The sequence below is a fragment of the Ostrinia nubilalis genome, chromosome 14 (assembly GCF_963855985.1).
Source record: "Ostrinia nubilalis chromosome 14, ilOstNubi1.1, whole genome shotgun sequence".
Classification (NCBI taxonomy): Eukaryota; Metazoa; Arthropoda; class Insecta; order Lepidoptera; family Crambidae; genus Ostrinia; species Ostrinia nubilalis.
This window is the reverse complement of record NC_087101.1, coordinates 6876199-6897087: the sequence shown is the minus strand read 5'-3', so window position 1 is coordinate 6897087 and position 20889 is coordinate 6876199.

The following is a 20889-nucleotide window of genomic DNA, read 5'->3' as shown; positions in this document are numbered from 1 at the left end:
TTCGAGTTCGTTTCGTTGCGTATTCAAAGTGTCATCGAAAAATTTTGTATGAAAAATTAAACAGCGCCCCCTATATTATAGCCGCCCTAGGGGGCGCTGTTTAATTTTTCATACAAAATTTTTCGATGACACTTTGAATACGCAACGAAACGAACTCGAAAGTTTTTCGTACTAGAGGTACAGAACCTTCAAAACTTTCGACGCGTTTAAGTTGCGCGCGAACATTATGAACGGGCGCTGTTTGAATTTTCGTTAACTGAATACAATGCCGTCTTTGATTAAGAGCGAGACGGAACTCTATATGAATTCCAACTCATTTGAAATACGTCTCATAAAGATTTATCATTTCAAAACTCGTCTGCTATTTTAAGTGATTTGCTTTGCTACGAGATTTGCTACGAAACTTGATATTAAGGAAACGTGAAATTGAACATTTCGTTATGTATGTAGAGTCATTTTATAGTCGTTTATTCATAACGAAGACTATTTACGAATGATAGATTCAAATCATAGTTGACTATGAGCACAATTTGAACAGATAACGAGTTAAAAGGCGCACCCACTCGGCTTCTCAATGGTGCACGTATTAAATCGACGTTATCAATGTGAGATAAAGTGTGGCCATACGAAATGTGTAAACAGCTTAACTTAATTATGTAATTCACGGCGGGATTAGCACTAATTTGTCAGACTTCCGCTATTATTTAGTTACTTTTGTAATTAAACTGGTCAGTCATTTAAAACGACGAGCAGTTAAGGACTGTTAAGAGACGCCTTGAGACGGACTAAGCTCGAAAGTGGCTAGACTACTTCGTTTTTTATCCATACTGATGGCCAACGAATTTAAATTTAAACCACTTAAAGGCAAGAACTCTAGCTAGAGTTCGTGCAAGTACTTATGGTTATGCGCATATGGGCATAGAAAATCCGGTGCCAATGTTGGTCGATTGTTACTTTATTCAGGCAAGCCTATTGACCGCTTGTTAAATAGGTATATGTCCCTCTATTTATCTACTTCTGCTATTTTACTGTTCGTGTCAGTTATAACATTCAGATTTTATGAGCCTCTATAGGCACCCAACATTGTTTCATTCCTACTATCAGGAATGGTAGAGTTGTCTCCAAAACATGTTTCTAATCTACAACTTGAAAAGTGCTAGCAAAAATAAACTTCACAGTTTTTTTACTATTTAATTTTATTGTAGCTACCTACTTTAAAAAGAGTCTATCTCACTAAACGCAAGCCACAGAACAGAGGCGTTACTTCACAAAAGAAACTTAATCGAGGCACGAATACCGATTCGTAGTAGGTAGATAAAGAATTAAAGAAGCTTTGGGCTGATGGAATCTATGTGATGGAAAGTACCTAATTAAATAGAGTCGCTTAAAATTAGACGATAATGTCTTCTTATTTTATCAACTCATATTATGAACGCTTTGCAAAGGCTTTGAAGATTTCCGCAAACCATACGCTTATGAGCATAAGCATTTTAATATTATTTTTCAACACCAATAGTTTCACTTATTAATCTGTGGTTTTACTATGATTTTGGAGCAAAACTAATTAATTATAAGATACAGCTGTAGATATCGGAAACAGATTAAAGATAAAAAGACACGTAATTGCACTATTTGATATCGATGTCAATTTACATGAATTAAATTATTAATATTTGGTAATAATTATTACGTAGGCTTTGATAAGATTTTAATTTATAGTTTTATTGAATAGTTTTATGTACCTAATTGATAGGAAGCAAAAAGGTAAGATTTTTACCTATGGTATTTGCTTTGATATAAGTTTTCCTGTGTTTTGGAAAAACCCTAAATTCGATGAATTTAGTTATAATTAATGAAACGATTACTCATGTAATGAACTCAAACACAATAGTTTCGTCTGTCTTTATGTTGTCGGTGAGTTATGATTTGAATTATACAGTTTTCTTTATTTAACTGAAACTTACACATTCTCGAGTGTTTTCTTTAAACTGGAGTTACGTTGCGCAGCATTTTTCAGCAGGGACACAATTCAAGTACAATTTGATTGAGATTTTAATCACCACTTAATTTATTGTTAAGGTAAACCATGACCTTTCGTCAAAATTTTAATTTTAGTTAACAAAATTGTAAGAAGACAGAATCGTTCTGCACAGTGTAGACACAGAGTTCTGTAGATGCTCGTCACTTAGTAGATTGGCATTTACAATTTATTTTCTTAACAAATAGTAATTTTTATGTAAATATTGTACGTACGTACAAAATATCTATTGTTTCCTAATGATCTTCACTCACTGCATTCTACAAGCAGCAGTGCAATCAAGTTTTACAAACTTCTTACATTATGAATCCTTTTCAACCGACTTCAAAAAAAGGAGGAGGTTCTCAATTCGACCCGTATGTTTTTTTTTTCTATGTTTGTTACGCGATAACTCCGCCAATTATGAACCGATTTGAACAAATCTTTTTTCGGCGTATAGGTTTATACCTCAAGGGTGGTCCCATTTAAATTTAATAATAAAAAAAACAACCCCCAAGGGTGGAAAATTGGGAATGAACTTTTTTATACGCAATATCTCCGCCGATTATAAACCAATTTGAACGATTATTTTTTTGTTGAATAGGTATTATCAAAAGGGTGGTTTCATGCGAATTTGAAGAAAATATTTCACCCCCAAGGGTGGAAAATTGGGGATGAACTTTTTTATACGCAATATCTCCGCCGATTATGAACCAATTTCAACGATAATTTTTTTGTTGAATAGGTATTATTTGTGTTCACGCATTTGAAGTCGGTTTTATTTTTTTTTAAAAGTTATCTTATACCGTAAAAGTTTTACGGGTGTAATTATTTCAAGACAAAAGCGACGTCGTACTTATTTCAATACAATTTAACTTTGTTTAACCTTCAATATTATAGGGCATTGCTCGAGAAAAGATTACGAAAATATTTATGTTATTGTTCCGTGTTACTCATAATTGATCATCGTGGACTTTAATTCTTATAAAACAAAAAGAACCTTTGATCGTTCAAAATATAAGACGTCGAATAAATAATTATCTACTGCCAGATATAACTAACGACTCGTTATTGGTTGAGGAGATCATCATCATCATCATCATCATCATTTCAGCCACAGGACGTCCACTGCTGAACATAGGCCGCCCCCAATGATTTCCACAAACGCCGGTTGGTATGAAACCATTTGGAATATACTCGTACTTACTCGTACTCGTACTAAACTCGTTCTCGTACTAAACATAACACATCTTACTTATCCGAACATGATGTGGTGAGTGTATAAGGGATTTTTTTGAAAATGATGCACATTCAGGCACGAATAGTCCTGAAAATTGATTTTACGAGCTTTAGGGCTTCGAGCAAAGTTACGCAGTACTTCCAGCGCGGCAGCGTCTTAATCATCTGAGGGCTTAATGTGAGACTGTGAGTTTACGTCAAAAAGTTTATGAAGATTTTAGTTCTTAGTATGTATCCGCTATCCGTCGCTGTACAATCCGTCATACATTTAATGTCGATTTTTTACGCAGTCACTAGTGAAGACGTTTGATGTAAACTCACACTAAGCCACCTGCCCCCCTAGACAAAACGCACTTTTTGATCGAATCGAAAATCGAATCCGTCAAAACTCCATACAAAAAGGGCTTTTCGACCACTTTTCGACTGGTTTGCGATTATAGTTTGCACTTTGTCTAGACCCACTGGTTTTTTGACGCTTGACTATTCGTCACTTGACGGTGCCTATACTTTTGTTGGTACTTACCTTTTCCTGTACCGTACCATACATAGACTACGATAAAAATAAGTAAGGTGTCCAAATGGTGATTCCGTCCAGATCCTTCCGTCGGAAACGTCAGCTCAAGATAGTGTCTCACATAATCCCCGCGATAATTGGCATTATCAACGACGCTGCATTGGTTCGCGGGTAATGAGGACACGCCCGTTGTGATCAGGGCAAACACTACTATACCATCAACAGCACTTTAAGCTATACATTTTTATTGCAAAGCAGCTCCTATTACATCTAGATAAGATGCTATAACTACGATAGGGACTACACATCAAACAGAGAACGGGTAGCAGCGCTCTCTGACAAACATCAATCTTTTAAACTGCGATCTCCAACCCGCCTGCCAAGCGTGGGGATTATGGCAAAACCCTCCACTATAGTGGAGGAGGCTCATAGTCCAGTAGTGGACTGTAAAGGGCTGTTGATGATTGATGATTGAAGATGCTATAAGGTTTACCTTGATGGGCCGTGCCCGGTTGTGATCGGTACAAACACTGCTAGAGAACCTTGTTTGTTTATGGAGTAAGTTTTTTCAGTGGCCATTGCTTAAAATACTTAATTATAAAACTAAATAAAGAGTTATTTAATTGGTAGTTAAATATATTTCTGAAGCTTGAACATCTGTCTTTATGTTACCATACCAAAACATACCAGCTGAATGTATAAATTATTGTTTTTAATTTTCTGCTTGGTATAGCCAATTTACCTATGTAAATATCTTTGACCTCCTTCCCAAGACTGAATATGTAGGTATAGTTTCCATAGAAATATTTTAATTTCCTATCTCAATTACTTGCGTGTTTGCTCTAGTAATTATCGCTACCAAAAGCCAATCCCTTCACCTAAATCCATTTCTTAAGACTTTACATCAACCAATACGAGTATGTACATAAATAAAGGAATAAAATGTTTGTTTGTATACTAGAATTATACTTTGTTCAGAATTGATCAATTTTTTTTTATTATGGGACGTATCTGAAAATTATTAACATTAATTAGGAATAGTAGGCTCTAGAAATCGATTAAGGAGATCTTCTAATGATATCTTGATTATCATACAATTTTTCAAAAGTTTCATTTTCCTTAAAGCTCAAACCCTTCGTGAAGATAAGTGTGTGAAGTCGTAGCAAAAACTAGTCCAAACTAGGTAATTTAATTTATATTAACATAGAGCAATTTGAATTTTACATATTGAAAAGTAATAAACCATTAAGCAAGGGTTATTCTTATTCAAGGCAGGGATCCACATGAGATGTGTAGAATAAAAATAATCCTTACTCTTGTTGTCAATAACTAAATTGGTGTGGTAGAGACTGGGTTTCCCAAATCTATGGGACATTCCAGTTTATACTAGTTTCAATTCAATTAAAAATTGGCTCCCGTACTCACATACAGTATAATTAATTCAGTCTGCGACTATTAGTCGATAGTATTCTATTTTTAAAGGTTTAATAATATTAGAAAATAGACATACCTAAATAGAAATTAGTAAGTAGTGTAAAGTCCCTGCCAAAATTAAATACTGCACAATTAGATGCATTGCACTTCAATACTCGTACCAGATGATCAATAAAAATAACATAAATAACCACTTCCTGAAAGAATTATTCTTTCAGGAAGTGGTTATTTATGGATATCTATTTGCCTCCGGAACCCCAAAAAGGAAGATCAGTACATTCACCCAACACCGGAATCGAACCTCAGACAGGTAACCGGTTGAATCTACTGGCAAACAAAAGGCGTGGCTGCTAGGCTAGACCACACCTCGCTAAATGGCAGTTGACACGGCGACACTGACTTGTCTACGAAGCTTCTCGAAAACACTGTCAAGATAAACTTAAATGTTAGGCTGGGTTGCACCATCTTACTTTAACTTTGACAAACGTCAGAAATCTGTCAAACTCCATACAAAATAAACCGGTTATCGTCAAAGTTACGGTCAAAGTTAGGTGGTGCAACTCAGCCTTAGAATCTCTAGCTCCTAACATGTATTGATTACAAAAATTATAAATGCGTAAAAATCTGTCTGCTTATATTCTGTTTATTACGTTTTCAAGTTTTTTTACGTCTTACCAATAAATTGGACTTTGGAGAACAATGTTGGCTCAGTGATGAAAAACCTTGAATGAGTCGAAATAGGGGAATTAAGTGACTATGGAAAACCAATTTCTCAAGAGAATTCAAGGAAAGTTTTCATTTTCCGTATCACGATGCACATGCACGTTAAAAATGTGAGAGAATGCAAAGATAGACGCTAGTTGAGAGGAAATTGTCTTAAGCCACCATAATGGTTTCGTGAGTTTGAGACGTTATAGATATATTATGGTATTCCTTTTGCAAAATATTGCAAAAAAAATTAGGTCAGTAATTTCCAAATACTGGCTGTAACTAATTGAGCATGCGAATGACATCATCGATCTTCCATCGTCTCTATTAACGATTCGATATTGATCATTATGAAATATCTTTTCTTTTAAGTAAAAGCTGTGACTACGCATGACAGATTCCTTTTTATCCCGATTGGTTCTACAAAACAGCTGACGCTACATTTAAAGCAAACATTGATTGGGCTATTAACTTTTTGTCACTATTATTTATAATTAGTCGGTGCTAGAGACGGGCCATATTGTTTCATCACCCTGACACTGGAAGGCGTTCGGCTGACATATTGACAGGACAAAGAGATGCCGTTTCAATTTATCTGCCGCTACAAGTTACCACTAATACGTTGGCAATAGTATTGCTGCGGTTATACTTGAATAGTTACAATCAGGCAACTGTCAAAGAAACTGTAACAACATCGCGTCAGTGTGATTGAAAGCTGAATGAAAAGTTCAAAGCAACTTCCTCCCACACCACGAAAAATATGCAGTTTATTTTATGATTGTTATTGTTATTCAGATATCAAATAAATCACTGTGTCTAAAAGGCTAAAACATTTCAAATAAACGTCGGTCAATGTAGAGTTCTTCTATCTTTATAAGTTTTCAATTTCAGTTATTTGTCTTAACATCGTTTAATCAAAATCGCTGTTTCAGGAATATAGGTAGAAAGTCCATTTTATATGACCTGTGTTAAATGTAAATACATCTCGAAATAATAAGTTATTCAAACAATCAATTAATTAAATTCAGGTAAAAAAATCACAGAAAATAATCATTCATATCTTGTCGATTCATATCAAAGGATCTTAATTTACATGTAAAATCAATTTCATATAATCTTATCCACACTATTCCAACAACTAGCAACAAATGTTCCCATTTTCCCAAGAGAAGTTTCATAGTTCACATGTCACATAAGAATTGATGTCCTTTGTTCTGAGTTGTAAATCTAGAGAGAGGGTGTGCCTTGTCTATCGTTAATAACCAAAGGCTGGGATTTCTGGAGCATGTCTCTCGAACACGTGCCACGTTGATAATGGGGTGACATTTAGATTATTTCGCCTCTGAAAAGTATAAATGGGCGGATGAGTTTGAGTAATACTCGTAGACGGGACGTGGAGTTTTATAAATGACTTCAGTAATGAACATTTTGAAATGTTATGTTGTAGGCTGATGAGTCTACTCGAGTAACTGACTGCTGAAAGAGTGTCTGACTGCTGAAAGAGTGTGCTGCATGTAGGTATATTTCTTTGTCGTGCACTGTTGTAGTCAATTCAGTTTGATGGATTCCATAACTTAAAGAGACGTCTTTAGTTTTTTCTTTATTTTGTAAAAGTAACTAACAAAAGAAGTCAACAGTTAAGAATATTATTATTTCCTTCAGCAGCAACGTGTTCGTTCTTATATGCAGACTAACTATATCGTTTGAAACTGAAGGAACAATCCACACAACTTTTACTTAATTAATTTTATCTTTTAATAAATATGACATCAGAAAAAAGAAAACTCTCTAGCTGCATACGTTCCTTACGTACCTACCTACTTTAAAACCAATCCGCTGAAAATTTTATACTCTGTTACACATCACACACACATTATTCGGACCACATAAGATGGCACCATGTTTAGCTTCAGCCGTCATCAGTACTATGTTGCGGACATAGCTAGAACAACACAGAACAGTTCTCATACGTGAATACCTATTAACATGTCCAAGCGACAACCGGATAGACAAAAATAACATTAATAAATCTCACACCACACATTCTCGAGATTATATTTTCATAATCTAATGATTAAGCAAACAGAAGTTTGACAAAACAAATTGCCGTGTTTCTCTTAGCCTTCATAGATTAGGTGTTAATTCGATATCCATTAACCAAGGTCTCTAACAGTTTGATTAATGTGAATACGATGAGACTAACGTGGAATTATTTGCCGTAAACACGCGATTATTGATATTATTACCTACCTCAAAACCATTTAATAAATGACTACATCGCCACTCTTTCAGTCTAATAAATCCCTAATTGTTATTGAATTATTAAGCACGCGATGAACATACTTACGAAAAAGTTTATGTTTAACACTGCCTAAAAATGTTCTATCTTAGTATGATTGACGGTTTATAAAAAACTAAACTAACCTTCGTATGCGCTAATTCTAAGAAAATAAACAAAATGCTTGAACTAAGTGTTCTCCAAAAACTGACATTGTAAGTCACGTCTCAACGAAGAATCAAGATATACTTTTGTTATTAATTCTAATAAGATGAAGGAAGCAAGGGCTTGTGGACTCAAGGTGTTTGGCAGCAATTAGAAAATGTCAAGAGCTTCACATCTCCATCCCATAATGCTGATTACAAGATTTCGTATTTTTTGTGCTTTTAAGGGTTCTTGATTCTTTTAATCATAATCTAATTGCTTAAGAATACGAGTAGAGTTAAAATTAATTTTATTTTTAAGGTAAGTAAGTAGGTACGTGTACCTAAGTATTATTTTGGTATAAAGATTTTATAAAATGCAGATATCTTGCCAAATAGGTAAGTAATACTTAGATAACTATTAATTCAATCGTTCATTCTACTCAGCTCAGCCGTATCTTTTAGATAGGAATTCAATTAAGTCTATGATAGCAACGCATGATACAAATTGCAAGCGTTTCTAAGCCGTCGGCTTGTTTTGTAGTTGATGATAATACTTATAATTCAATGGATTTTATGAGTTCCACTTAATGGCAAAGCATCGACGCCGGATTGGCATGCATATTGTAATTTTATACAAGGTGTCCAGGGGGTTAATTCTGACGTTGGGTAGTTTTGTTTTATTTGCATCTTTTGCATTTTGGATCATTGCCCACTTAGGTATAATTGATATCTGTCTTATTACTATTTAATAATTAAAGAAGATGCTTAGCCATAAAATGTTTTGTATTCATCGTATTTTGCTGAAAAAGCATCGACGGTAAATGGTGGAAAAGCTCTCTACCACCTTCTACCGACTGAATCCACAAGTAACTTTAAATTAAAATAATGTTAAGCTCGATTCACGTCTACCGTAATTACCTAATTGATACTTACTAGGTTATACTTATAAGCCACTCTAGTAAAATATTTACAATCTTAATACATCCTGTACAAATATTTGTACCTACTTAACCCTCAATTGAATTCAACCCGTCAATATAAACTAATCGATGCTTTTAATGATACAAGGCAAACTAAACGGATACAAATTATGACTCATTTTGTATCCATGGAATATGGATATAGTTCTGTATTAGATACACACTAGAAAATAAAAGAACATATTTCTTATTTACAAAAACATATTTTTAATAAACAAATGGTTACTTCAGCATAATTATGAATGAACAAATCATAATCTGGGGGCACGGCAGTGCCCCCACCAAGTCGAGCAAAAAAGCGGCACGGCCGTACCATCCTTTTCTCGAAGCAATTCAGGCCATTTTCGACCGCCTGTAACTTCGTTGTGGATAAAACTAGAAGGCTGAATTTTCATTAGCTATGCAGGCATTGTAAAGACACGGTATATTTAAAATTTCATTCAATTCGAACCAGTAGTTTAAGAATTATAACGGGTCAAAGTTACTTAATTTTGTCACTCACTGACTGACTCACTGACTCACTGACTCACCGATCATCAAAACTCTAAGGCACTTCTAGCAGACCTAGAAGCTTCAAATTTGGAATATAAGTAGTGTTTGGTGTATGAATCAAGGAAAAACTAAAATATTTGGGGGCACGGTAGTGCAACCGCCAAGTCGAGTAAAATTTTTCAATTTCGGTCCAGTTTTCTAGATACATAACTGCTGTCTACAAAATACAAAAAGAAATGATATTTGGGGGCACGGTAGTGCAACCGCCAAGTCGAGTAAAATTTTTCAATTTCGGTCCAGTTTTCTAGATACATAACTGCTGTCTACAAAATACAAAAAGAAATGAGATCCCATCAAAAACAATACTTGTCAAAAAAACCAAGTCTCGCAACTCAGTTGTTCTACGGTAAAAAGTTGTGAGATCCATGTAATACCAAGTCCAGGCCAGGAAATCTTTAACGTTTTACATAAATATATTGACTTGGTCATCGCATGAAAACACGTGTAAATAAAATTATTTAGTGCGATGGCCAAGTCAATAATTTATGTAATACGTTAAAGATTTCCTGGCCTGGACTTGGTATTACATGGATCTCACAACTTTTTACCGTAGAACAACTGAGTTGCGAGACTTGGTTTTTTTGACAAGTATTGTTTTTGATGGGATTGCAATATTTCTACAAGACATTTGAAAAATTTTCATTCTTTCAATTATTCAAATATCATTTGAAAGACTGAAAAACAATCTTTATCTTTACTTATTTTAGATTATTTACAAAAATATATTTTTAATAAATAAATGGATACTTCAGCATATGAATGAATAAGTAATAATTGCAATATTTCGACACGACCTACAAACATTTTTCATTGTTTCATTATTCAAATATAATTTGGAAGACTGAAAACCAAACTTTATAAATTCAAAAAGCTCTATAATTATTTGGTCATTTACCTTGCTTGATTTGTCTTTCAGAACCTTGGCATTTAACCAATGAAAAGACGCGGTAGGTGCGTCCGAACAGGATTATAGAACATCTTAAAGCTTATTGAATGTAAGCCAATAAGCCGTTTAAAGTTACGACACCTTAATAAAACTTAAATACCAATATAGAGTCCTCATGCAAAAGCAATAAAAACATAGCATGAGCTTATCAAAGTAAATAAGTTATAATAAATATACTTCAAGGTAACATTGCGTTTTGCATCTAACATTGTTTTTCCTACCTAATTAACGTTACTGTTATTTGCTAGATAATGATGGCAACAATAGCAATTTTAGATACAATCTTTTGTAACTTTTATGCGACTAAATGTTAAATAAAATAGTTAATTACAGTAATAAGTCAATCTAAAACCACTTATATTAAAACAAATACAATAATTAATTAGTACCTAATAGATATTGATCATGTTATGTCTACAGAAAATGTAAAAGTGGTTGTTTTCCTATTATACTCGTATGTATAAATCAGTCCTATGAGGGATTAACAACTCTACCTACATATTCAGATTATTCAGTAATGATAGGTAACTTACTAAAACTGAAAATGCATTTTTTTCTACTATTGCATAATGACGTAATGTTTACAGCCAAAGATTCGACATAAAGCTAACACGTTTTTGTTTATAACAAAAACTGTAAAGTAAATACTTTTTGTCCGCATAATTTTCATAATCATAAATGTCTATAAATAGATACTTACGCAGGAATCGTGAGGCACGTGAGATGAACTAACATCTATAGTTAAAAAATACTTAACAATGAGTTTCTAGTGTAGAGGCAATAAACAAAACCCTACATGAAGTAAATAAAAGCTTTAAACTCTACTTTATTATCTTAGAATTAAAGCTTACTCATAATATTGGATGCAGTCCTGTTGTCCCCCCAGGGAAGCCAACCAGGGGGAACAACAGGACTGTACCGTATAATGTCACTTTAAGCAACTTAAAATGGTAAAGTATGTAAAGTGATTTTGATACTGTAATGTTAATTTAAGATTATACTCGTAAAAGTGAATCTGCATGATATTACCCTGAGGCATGTTGTATCACGATTACACCTTTTAGACCATGTTTTTGCAATATGTTATATGACATAGGTACATAATACGTGTTATTAGGCAAAGTTAACTTTGAAGCTTAATTTAATAGGAAAATAAAAAAATCTTACAAAAGTGACGTCTGCTTATAATTTTAGCACATCAATATTCCTAACACATTCAAAGCATAAAGTGTTAAATAATAAAAACTCAAATGAGCATAACATAAATAATTTATGATTGATGAACTTAAGCCTTCGGCTTAAGTTCAATTTAAGATTTACGGATAAGTATACACAATAAAAACTACATTTCAAATAACTAAGTAACGTTAAGTTAATGTTAAAATAACTCTACCAGTTTAACACAGGCTCGCTTATCAATTAAAGGACAAGGCTAATTAAGTTTCATTAAGCTCAAGGCTGAAATAATCTTGAATAGAGACCAAAGGTGAAAACAGCAGAGTGGACCTTCCAATAGTTCATGACACCCAAGTGGCCAAAAAGTTAACAAATCAACCTTTATTTCACTTGTAACAAAGACGTGTTGCGAAGTTTTTGGCTACTTGTGTGTAACTATATGACTAACTAGCTTTTGCCCGCGGCTTCACCCGCGTGAAATTTAGTTTCACAGATCGGCATAAATTATAGCCTATATGTTAATCTGGGTTACAAACAATAATACTGTAAAGTTTCAACAAAATCCGTTCAGTAGTTTTTGCGTGAAAGAGTAACAAACATCCAGACATCCTGACATCCGAACTTTTGCATTTATAATATTATAAAATAAAAAGTAGGATAACTATAAAACTAAAATATTATGTGGTCTAAATGCATCTGGATGCAGGTGTATCATGTTATCATTCGCTCAGTACCTACATTTATAACGATTTTTTCTACAGTAGACGAGTTACAACTAACAAATGATAACATTGAAATTAAAGAAGTCATAAACTCTGACCAACTGTAATAATGACCAATTTCCCGCGACACATATAGGTTAACTCCATTCAAGAACAAATGCCACCTTGTGCCATACATTATCCCGTTGCGTAACGTTTTTACGATCGCTTAAGAGCCATTTCACAAAAATATTCCGCGCGAATTTAGGTAAAAGCTGTCAACGCAACGTCAAAAGAGTAAAAAGAACGCTGAAATGGACAAAAAAATCTTGAGCCGTGACCGTATTAAGACTTGATTTAAGTTATTAATTTTAAGGTAGAATGAGGTATTCAAACTTGATAAATTAATTTAAATTTTTAATAGAGTTTATTAAGTCTTTTATATTTCGATTCATAATGAAACACGAATAGGTATAATATGTAAAATATATATTAAGTACAAAATAAAGACAGTCACATAGTGAAAAAAAAATCTGCCCCCTTACAGCTCCATCATCGGACCCTGGATACGAACTATTCGTCAAGGCGAATCACACAAGCCCAAACTCCATAGGGTTCTATTGTTTTGTTACGGAGGTGGCCATTGCATCTCCTCCAGATCCATTATCAGACAGAGCTAAGAAATAAATAAATATTATTATAAGTAAACAAATAACTAAAATAATTCATCTTACTATCTTACTTCTTACTAGTCTTACTAATATTATAAATACGAAAGTTTGTGTGGATGTCTGGGTGTTTGTTACACTTTCACGCAAAAACTACTGAACAGATTTTGATGAAACTTTACAGTACAGTACAGCAGTACTAGGCAGTCTGTGTTCAACTATCACTCGGGTCGGACGTTCCTATCGCAAGACCTTTGGTTCACTCAGTTCCGATACGACTCTAGTGCTGTGTGTAATCATTTTCGTGAATACACTGAGTTTATTAATTTCTACGAGTGGATTTCATTTTGACTGAGACCTACGCCATAAACCCTGAACCAGAAGACCCTGTCGCCAGCGACAGCGACGCTCATCCATCCCTGGCGTCGACCAGAATAACAATGTATAGGCTATAATTTATGACGATCTGTGACAAACTAAATTTCAAGCGGGTGAAGCCGCGGGCAATACTACATATTTCATACTAGCTTTTTGCCCGCGACTTCTTCTGCGATGAAGTGGAAAATGGTTCTAATAGAATTAAAATATTCTAAGAAAATTAATTTTGTTAAATGATTATATTTTTTGATATAAAATCTACAAATTATTATGTTTAAATATTTGAATACTTACAAAATTATGAGATCTTTCTAAAACAAAATTAAAACACTACACCTGCCGCAGATTTCTTTGTAAACAATGTTTTTTTGTTTTTCCTTCAGGTGCTAAAATCACCAGGCTATTGTGTGCGCATACTCTGGAGTATTCCACATACAACTGGTCGTCGGAGAAGCATAGATTTCCATTAAGTCTACTCCCGCTACCATATAGAACTCCGCTAAAACTCGTGAGGGCGCCAACACTTACTTTTGTATCGAAAATTAGTATGAGCAGCTGCGCACGCGGTTGCCCGTTGCAGGCTCTATGCAACCACACTATTTTAAACCGTGGTCCATAAGCATGAGATGGGAAACTGCACTCTCTTGAATTCTCTTGAATTTGATGGTGTTAGGGGAATCCTAGGAATGAATACAGACTTTCCAATGGAATCTCCTCATCAATATTGCGAAATTGCGAGTTGCAATGCAATGTTACGTTTTCACTTGTTATTTTATTGTTATCTGACCTTGATTTTTCAAACACGTGTCAAAATAAAAAAATAATAATTTAAATCAAAAGTACTAAGGAATATTTCATTGATATCAACTTAGAAACAAGCACAGATCACAGAAACTAAAGGGAAATGTGACAAGGGACAAATTGGAACATATTGCTTGTGAAAGCAATGATGACAGTAGCGACGTCATTATGTAAACAGTTTATATTGCTTGCATAGTACTAAAGATTATTCGAACGTTGAATGCTGATACCACAGTGGATAATGAGCACATAATTTGATTTCTTTGTGTGTGTGAATTTCTAATACGACACTGAGTTTCGAACTCAGCGCATTACTTAGCATCTCTCTATATTTCTATGGAACCAAGTTATCTCCAAAATAACATTCCACACCTTTTTAACCTAGTCAGGTAATAATTTTAATAAAATACGAAGCACGTCATCTATCAATAGGATATAATTATGTATATTTTAGAAGTTAATAAATTATGCATAAAATATAAACACTTAAGAAGTTTAGTTAAATCGTAGAATTTCTGAAACAAGTACTAAAATCGTACTGAAAAAAAAAGTATTAATAATATGTTATCTAATTTATTTATTAAACGTCGAATTTTATCAAAGATTTTGGACTAAAGTTTTTGAAAATATTTTATAGCCTACATAGAAAAAAATTAGGATTCTAAATCGTGAAAGAATTTTTTTTTCGGAGCCTATTGCCTCCAAACAAACAAACAAACAATTAAATCTTTCCTCTTTTATTAGTATAGATTTAACAACAAAGCTTCCCTCTCGAAACAAAACGCTTCTTTTTCTTCTTCACGAAACAAAACTCAAAGCGGATAAATAAATAAACAAATCTTTGGACAATTTCACAGCGCCATCTAGTCCAAAAGTAGGCAACCAATATGCTTGTGTTAAGGGTGCTAGCATAATGGATATACTTTTTTTATAATTTATTTATTAAATTAAATACATGGTACCTACATATTATACATAGTTACACCCAGATCCGTCAAAGAAATTAAAATTCATCATTTCAATTTCTGCTCGGCCGGCCGACTCGAAACAGCATCTCGGCATAGTATCAAATGCATTTGGTCGCCGTACAAATCACCGCTTCACGACACGAACGCACGTAAACGTCACGGCGGGAAAAATGACACAGGTCCTACCTTGACGGGCGCTCGCGCCATACTAATCGATGTCGGCTTGCGTATTGTAATTTATACTGATATTCACATCAATATTTTGACAAAGTGGTTACTAATATTTAAACAATAACTGTAGAAATCAATTCTACAATGAATATTCTTTATTTTGGAATACTTTTATTGCAGTTATTGCTGTGTTTTTAAACCAAAAACCACGATCAAAATGTGACGTTAATCTTCAAATTTGCCAAATTATTTTTAGATTTTACTCAATAATGGTAATGAAATTCAAGAATCTATTTCATTAATGGACTACAAGAATATATGTCCGATGATTATTATATATTTTTAAGCTTATTATATGAGCATAAATAATAGATACAGGACTTTGAAAATGAGTCTGCGGCAATTTTTCCGTAAAATGGTTGTGGGAGATGGGGCACTGTGAATTAAGCAAAAGAGTTTTAGTAAATCCGTTTCATTAATGGTCAACACCAAGGATTGACCTATCTTTCGCAGTTATTAAATAATCTCTGGGTGTTGCTTAAGATAGTAATTCATGCTTCCAAAATCTTAGAAATTCGCACGAAAATGTAAAATGGCTCTTAACTCTGTTATAATAGGCGACTACCAGGCGCCGCTGGAATATCGTTGTGTACTTGACAACTACGTAAAGTGGAGACTGGGATTTTTGCTGTAATTTTAGCAAAGTATAGCATAAAATGTGGTTCGAGTGGTTAATCTGTAAGTTTTATTGTCCTGAAAAAAAGTTTCGTGCATTCTTAATAAATTAATCATAAAATCATCAAATGCACTCTAGGGTTCGTTCGTTCGTTTCAGCTGAAAGACATCCACTGCTGGACAAAGACCTCCTTCAAGGTTTTCCACTCTAGGGCACTCTAGGGTAGAAACCAGAAATTAATTTTCAGTAAGGTTTCATTGAAAAACATACTGTAGAAACATAAAAGTAGAGTTTTGATGAGGTCAGTTCACGTCTTATTATACTATTTTACTGTGGCACAGTATACGAGTAATAAGTACGAGTACCTACTAAGTCCTTCCTACAAATGGAAAAAAATGAAAATTGAAATGCACAAATCTGTTTATCGCAGATTGTGTGAATGAGTAAGCCTTGAATCCGATTGTGGCGCTCAAGATATCCTGTAAACTCGTGTAGCGCCTTGTTAAACGATAAATTAATGTTCTTTAGCACTCCAGTGTCAGATTACACCTTTATAGTTAGAAGATGGTCTAATGCCTTAGGTAAGTAGGGCAAGCTATTCCGGAATTGCGGGGGTGACAACGCACTTGTGTGCATCGCACAGAGTGCATTTATCATGCTGAACGTCAGAACGCGTGGACAAAATGATTGTTTACTATATTACGGTTAGTAGTGAGTCGCTCAGTATCGTTGATGACTAAAGACCAACCCACAGGCTAAAGGATCTGAGAGGAGCAGGTCGTGACCGTGACTCAATCCTTCGATGATGTAAGCCCGCGCAATTGATTCGATGATTCGCAACTGCCTGCGGATTAGTGACGTTAGAAGAGTTGCTAATATCGATAAGCAATCGACAACGTAATTTAAACAGGTTTTTTAAATCGCAAAACATAAATATTTGCCTACGCCTATAGTCATAAGTAAGCAGTAATGTAACTGCTTACTTATGACTATGTCAAACTCCTTAACTAATATCGATTTCCATAAAGTATCTGCTAGCTAGAGCTTCGAGTAGGTAAGGTAACTAACTATGCAGGCTATCTTCTTTTTAAAACTAGTGTAAACAAACCATAGGTACGTTGATTGTACCACAGAATAATTACATAAATCTCTACACCTATATTATCATTTTATATCCTCATGTCATACATGGTCTACTCTGACCAAATCCTGAAGTAGAGCTTTCTTCCATGTTATAATTATTATGCTTTATTGTGTACCATAACTTCTGCAGCCAGTGAACTAAAATCGACAAAGCCAATAACTTATAAAAGCACAACACTATCAAGCAACCGCATTTGAATGCATCACAGTGACGACGTCACAACTATCGTCACAAGATTGATGACATAATTCTGATGCTTTTGTTTTGGTAGACTCATCTCATCCACGTCATTATCTACATTTGTTGGTAGTTAGATAATAATTAAGTATATAGAAGATCGCTACCACGTGACCACGTCAGCTGAATTATACTTTACTTACTTAGCTAAGCTTTAGCATACATATGCTATAAGTATTGTAGAACTACAGTGGAGTAGGTACCTACTCGTAGATGAGCTTGTGCGAAGGCACTTTACATAGACTCGTACAAAGTTTTAAAAGCTTCTTAGGTTCGTGCTAAGTACTTTATGATGCGCGCACTACTTTTTTATTAAATTTTAATTTTGATCGTTTTTTAATAATCCTGTCTTTGCTTACCCCTAATAGCCCCAATCGACTTAAAATTAAATTTAAGTTTTCTTAAATAAAGATGTTTGTAGTGCAGTGCAAAGGGCAGTGCAGTGTAGGATTAATTAAATTATTTTTGTAAGTATTTATCTACGTACCTACCAACGTGGATTTTACAGACTATTAACACTATAACAAACATAATAGAATAGGCAAGACAAAGAAAATAATTTATTTCCTTCTTAGAAAATTATCTTAATCCATTAGTTTGCCAGCTTAATCGTCGTCCTGTTTGCCAACCAGCTTAATGAAAAAAATAAAGCTTTAAAGTTTAAAGCAACGCAAAATTACGCTGCTTATTTCGTTGAAAATTAGATCTTAACGTAAATGCGCCTATTACCGCCAGTTTAAGCTGTCTTCGGATAAACGTTAGAAAATTAGATATAAGACGTGGTGATAGAAAAGACACTTTAATTTATTTATAACAATGATGAAGTAATCTTTGAATTCAAGTAGTAACAATGAGTATACAATCACACAATAATTAATAAATAGCAATTTAATCTGAAAAAGCAGTTGTTTCTATTACCGACCTATAGACGAGGTGTGTTTCTATTAACGTTTTTTCTGTTTCTATTACCGACCGCTAAGAATATGGCTCTTCAATTGGGTATATTCCAAGAGGCACGGGTTCGATTCCCACTCAGAGGCTCGGGAACCACTTGATTTTTTCAAGTTAAATTTGTTTTGCTTTTAGTTTTAGTTAAATTTGTTTTTTTTTTTTTTCAAGTTTTTTTTTTTAATTATTAAAAGAGAAAAGGCACGCTTCTCGAAAATAAATAAATAATCAAGCAGAAATAGTAAAATAATAAATTCCTCTATTATACTTGATTACGCGGTACCCGGTGTTCTAGTGAGTAGTGGGGGTCATTATTTAAACTGTATTTTAGTTTTAATAAAATTTAATTTTCATTAAATATTTTATTTCTATTTTTAATTTGACTATAATTTTTAATTACTTTTTGATTGATTTTAATTGTGTGTAATTGTGTATTTTAATTTAAACTATGGACAATTGGACAATGTCTGTATAATTATTTTAAATTATTTTTTTATTATTCAAAAGATCTTAAAAAGTTACATAGTTGTTGTGATAACGCATGATTGGTTTGGTGTCATGTCATAAATGTTAGTTATATACAAAATAAAGGCTTATAAGTCTTCGCAGGTGGCGTTATAGTTATGAGGCGGTAATAGAATTAAGTATGAATATTACTTTATTCTATTAGCGACCGTAAAAAAAAACAGTAACCAGCTAAAATATCTACTTTAATGAAGACGTGATCAGTGAAGTGTTATTTTTATTAGGTTTTATTTTATATCAAATAGGTACTAATTAGAATTTAACAGGTTTTTATAAAATCTGTTGTCATACGTTATTAGAGATATTCTTTAATGTTCATTGCAGTTTTATGCCAAACCTATGACAGTTAACATATGGCGTTAATTGATTTAATTATGTGAAATATTCTTATGAATCGATAAAGATAACAAAATGGAGGTTAAATGCGTAATTAAAGATATAAATACTAAAATAAAAAAACGTTATCAAAATTCTAACAACGCCATGGGTCGTTATTAGGAACCAAATTATTAAAAGTGTTTCTATTACCGCCCTTATTTAAAATTGTATTTAACCGACAAAAATACAGCGAGAGGGCTATATTGAGGGTTTATTAAGGAAACTAAAGTACGAATTAATATTGTTATGCAAAAACGTGTTGGTATACTCATTTTAAATGTGTTAAAATCGCTAATTAATAACAAGGTGCACCTTAAGTAGCTGGGAGCGCGTCAGTATGAAAAGTGCGTCCGTTGCGGGCGCGTCCCATTTAATGTCAAATAACTCCGTTTACTGTTTATTTACGAACACAAACTTTAATCGTTTTGATATTCAATAAACATATCTAGATATTTTTTAGGTAACGTGTTTTCTGGAACCTGTTATTATGTCTTTTATGAAAGAAAGAAAAATAGGGCGGTAATAGGATACAAATTTTGGGGGGTCGTTAATAGGCGCACTTACGTTATTTAATCGCAATAAGTGTTCAAGGATAAAGTATTATAATTTTAATCGCAATATTATCAACCGGCAGTTATTCCAGATAACCTTTAGTGAAACCTAACTTGAGATGAAACGCAGTCTATGTCATGAGATAAAAATAAATTCGTATGAGTCAGTCTCTTGTCCATTTCCGCCTAAGTTGTTTCAGAATATCAACAAGTTTTAAACATAGTCTAAAAGACTATACAGGGTGTAAATTACTGATAAAAACTGAAACAAATTCAGTCCATGTCTTGAGTTCGCCCGTGGAAATTCTTCCTGAAAAAATACAACTAAGTGAGTAACTACCTACACAAGTAGTCTAATAGTTCTAGTCTAGTAAATTAAGTATTATGAGCTACAGTGGTTTATAATTGAAATAACAGTAGATACATTCTACATAGTAGTAAGTAATTAAATAATAAATTTAGTATGAGAAGATCGGCTCCACTTTGTCTACGGGTTATAGAAGTGCTAATAGAAATTCAAGTGCATTCTTGAGTATTTATTTATACACCGAAGCAGGAAGAATGCACGTCGAGTACAAGTCAAGAGTATTCTGAATACTTACATAGGACAAGTGGCTAGATAGACGAGTATTACATACTTATTAAGTTAGTAAATATTATCTACCTAGACTACCTAGAGACACTCTTTATTTTAATCAATTATCACTTTTGGCCTCTATCTCATAAAAAAGCGTTTGACCAAAAGCTGCGAAA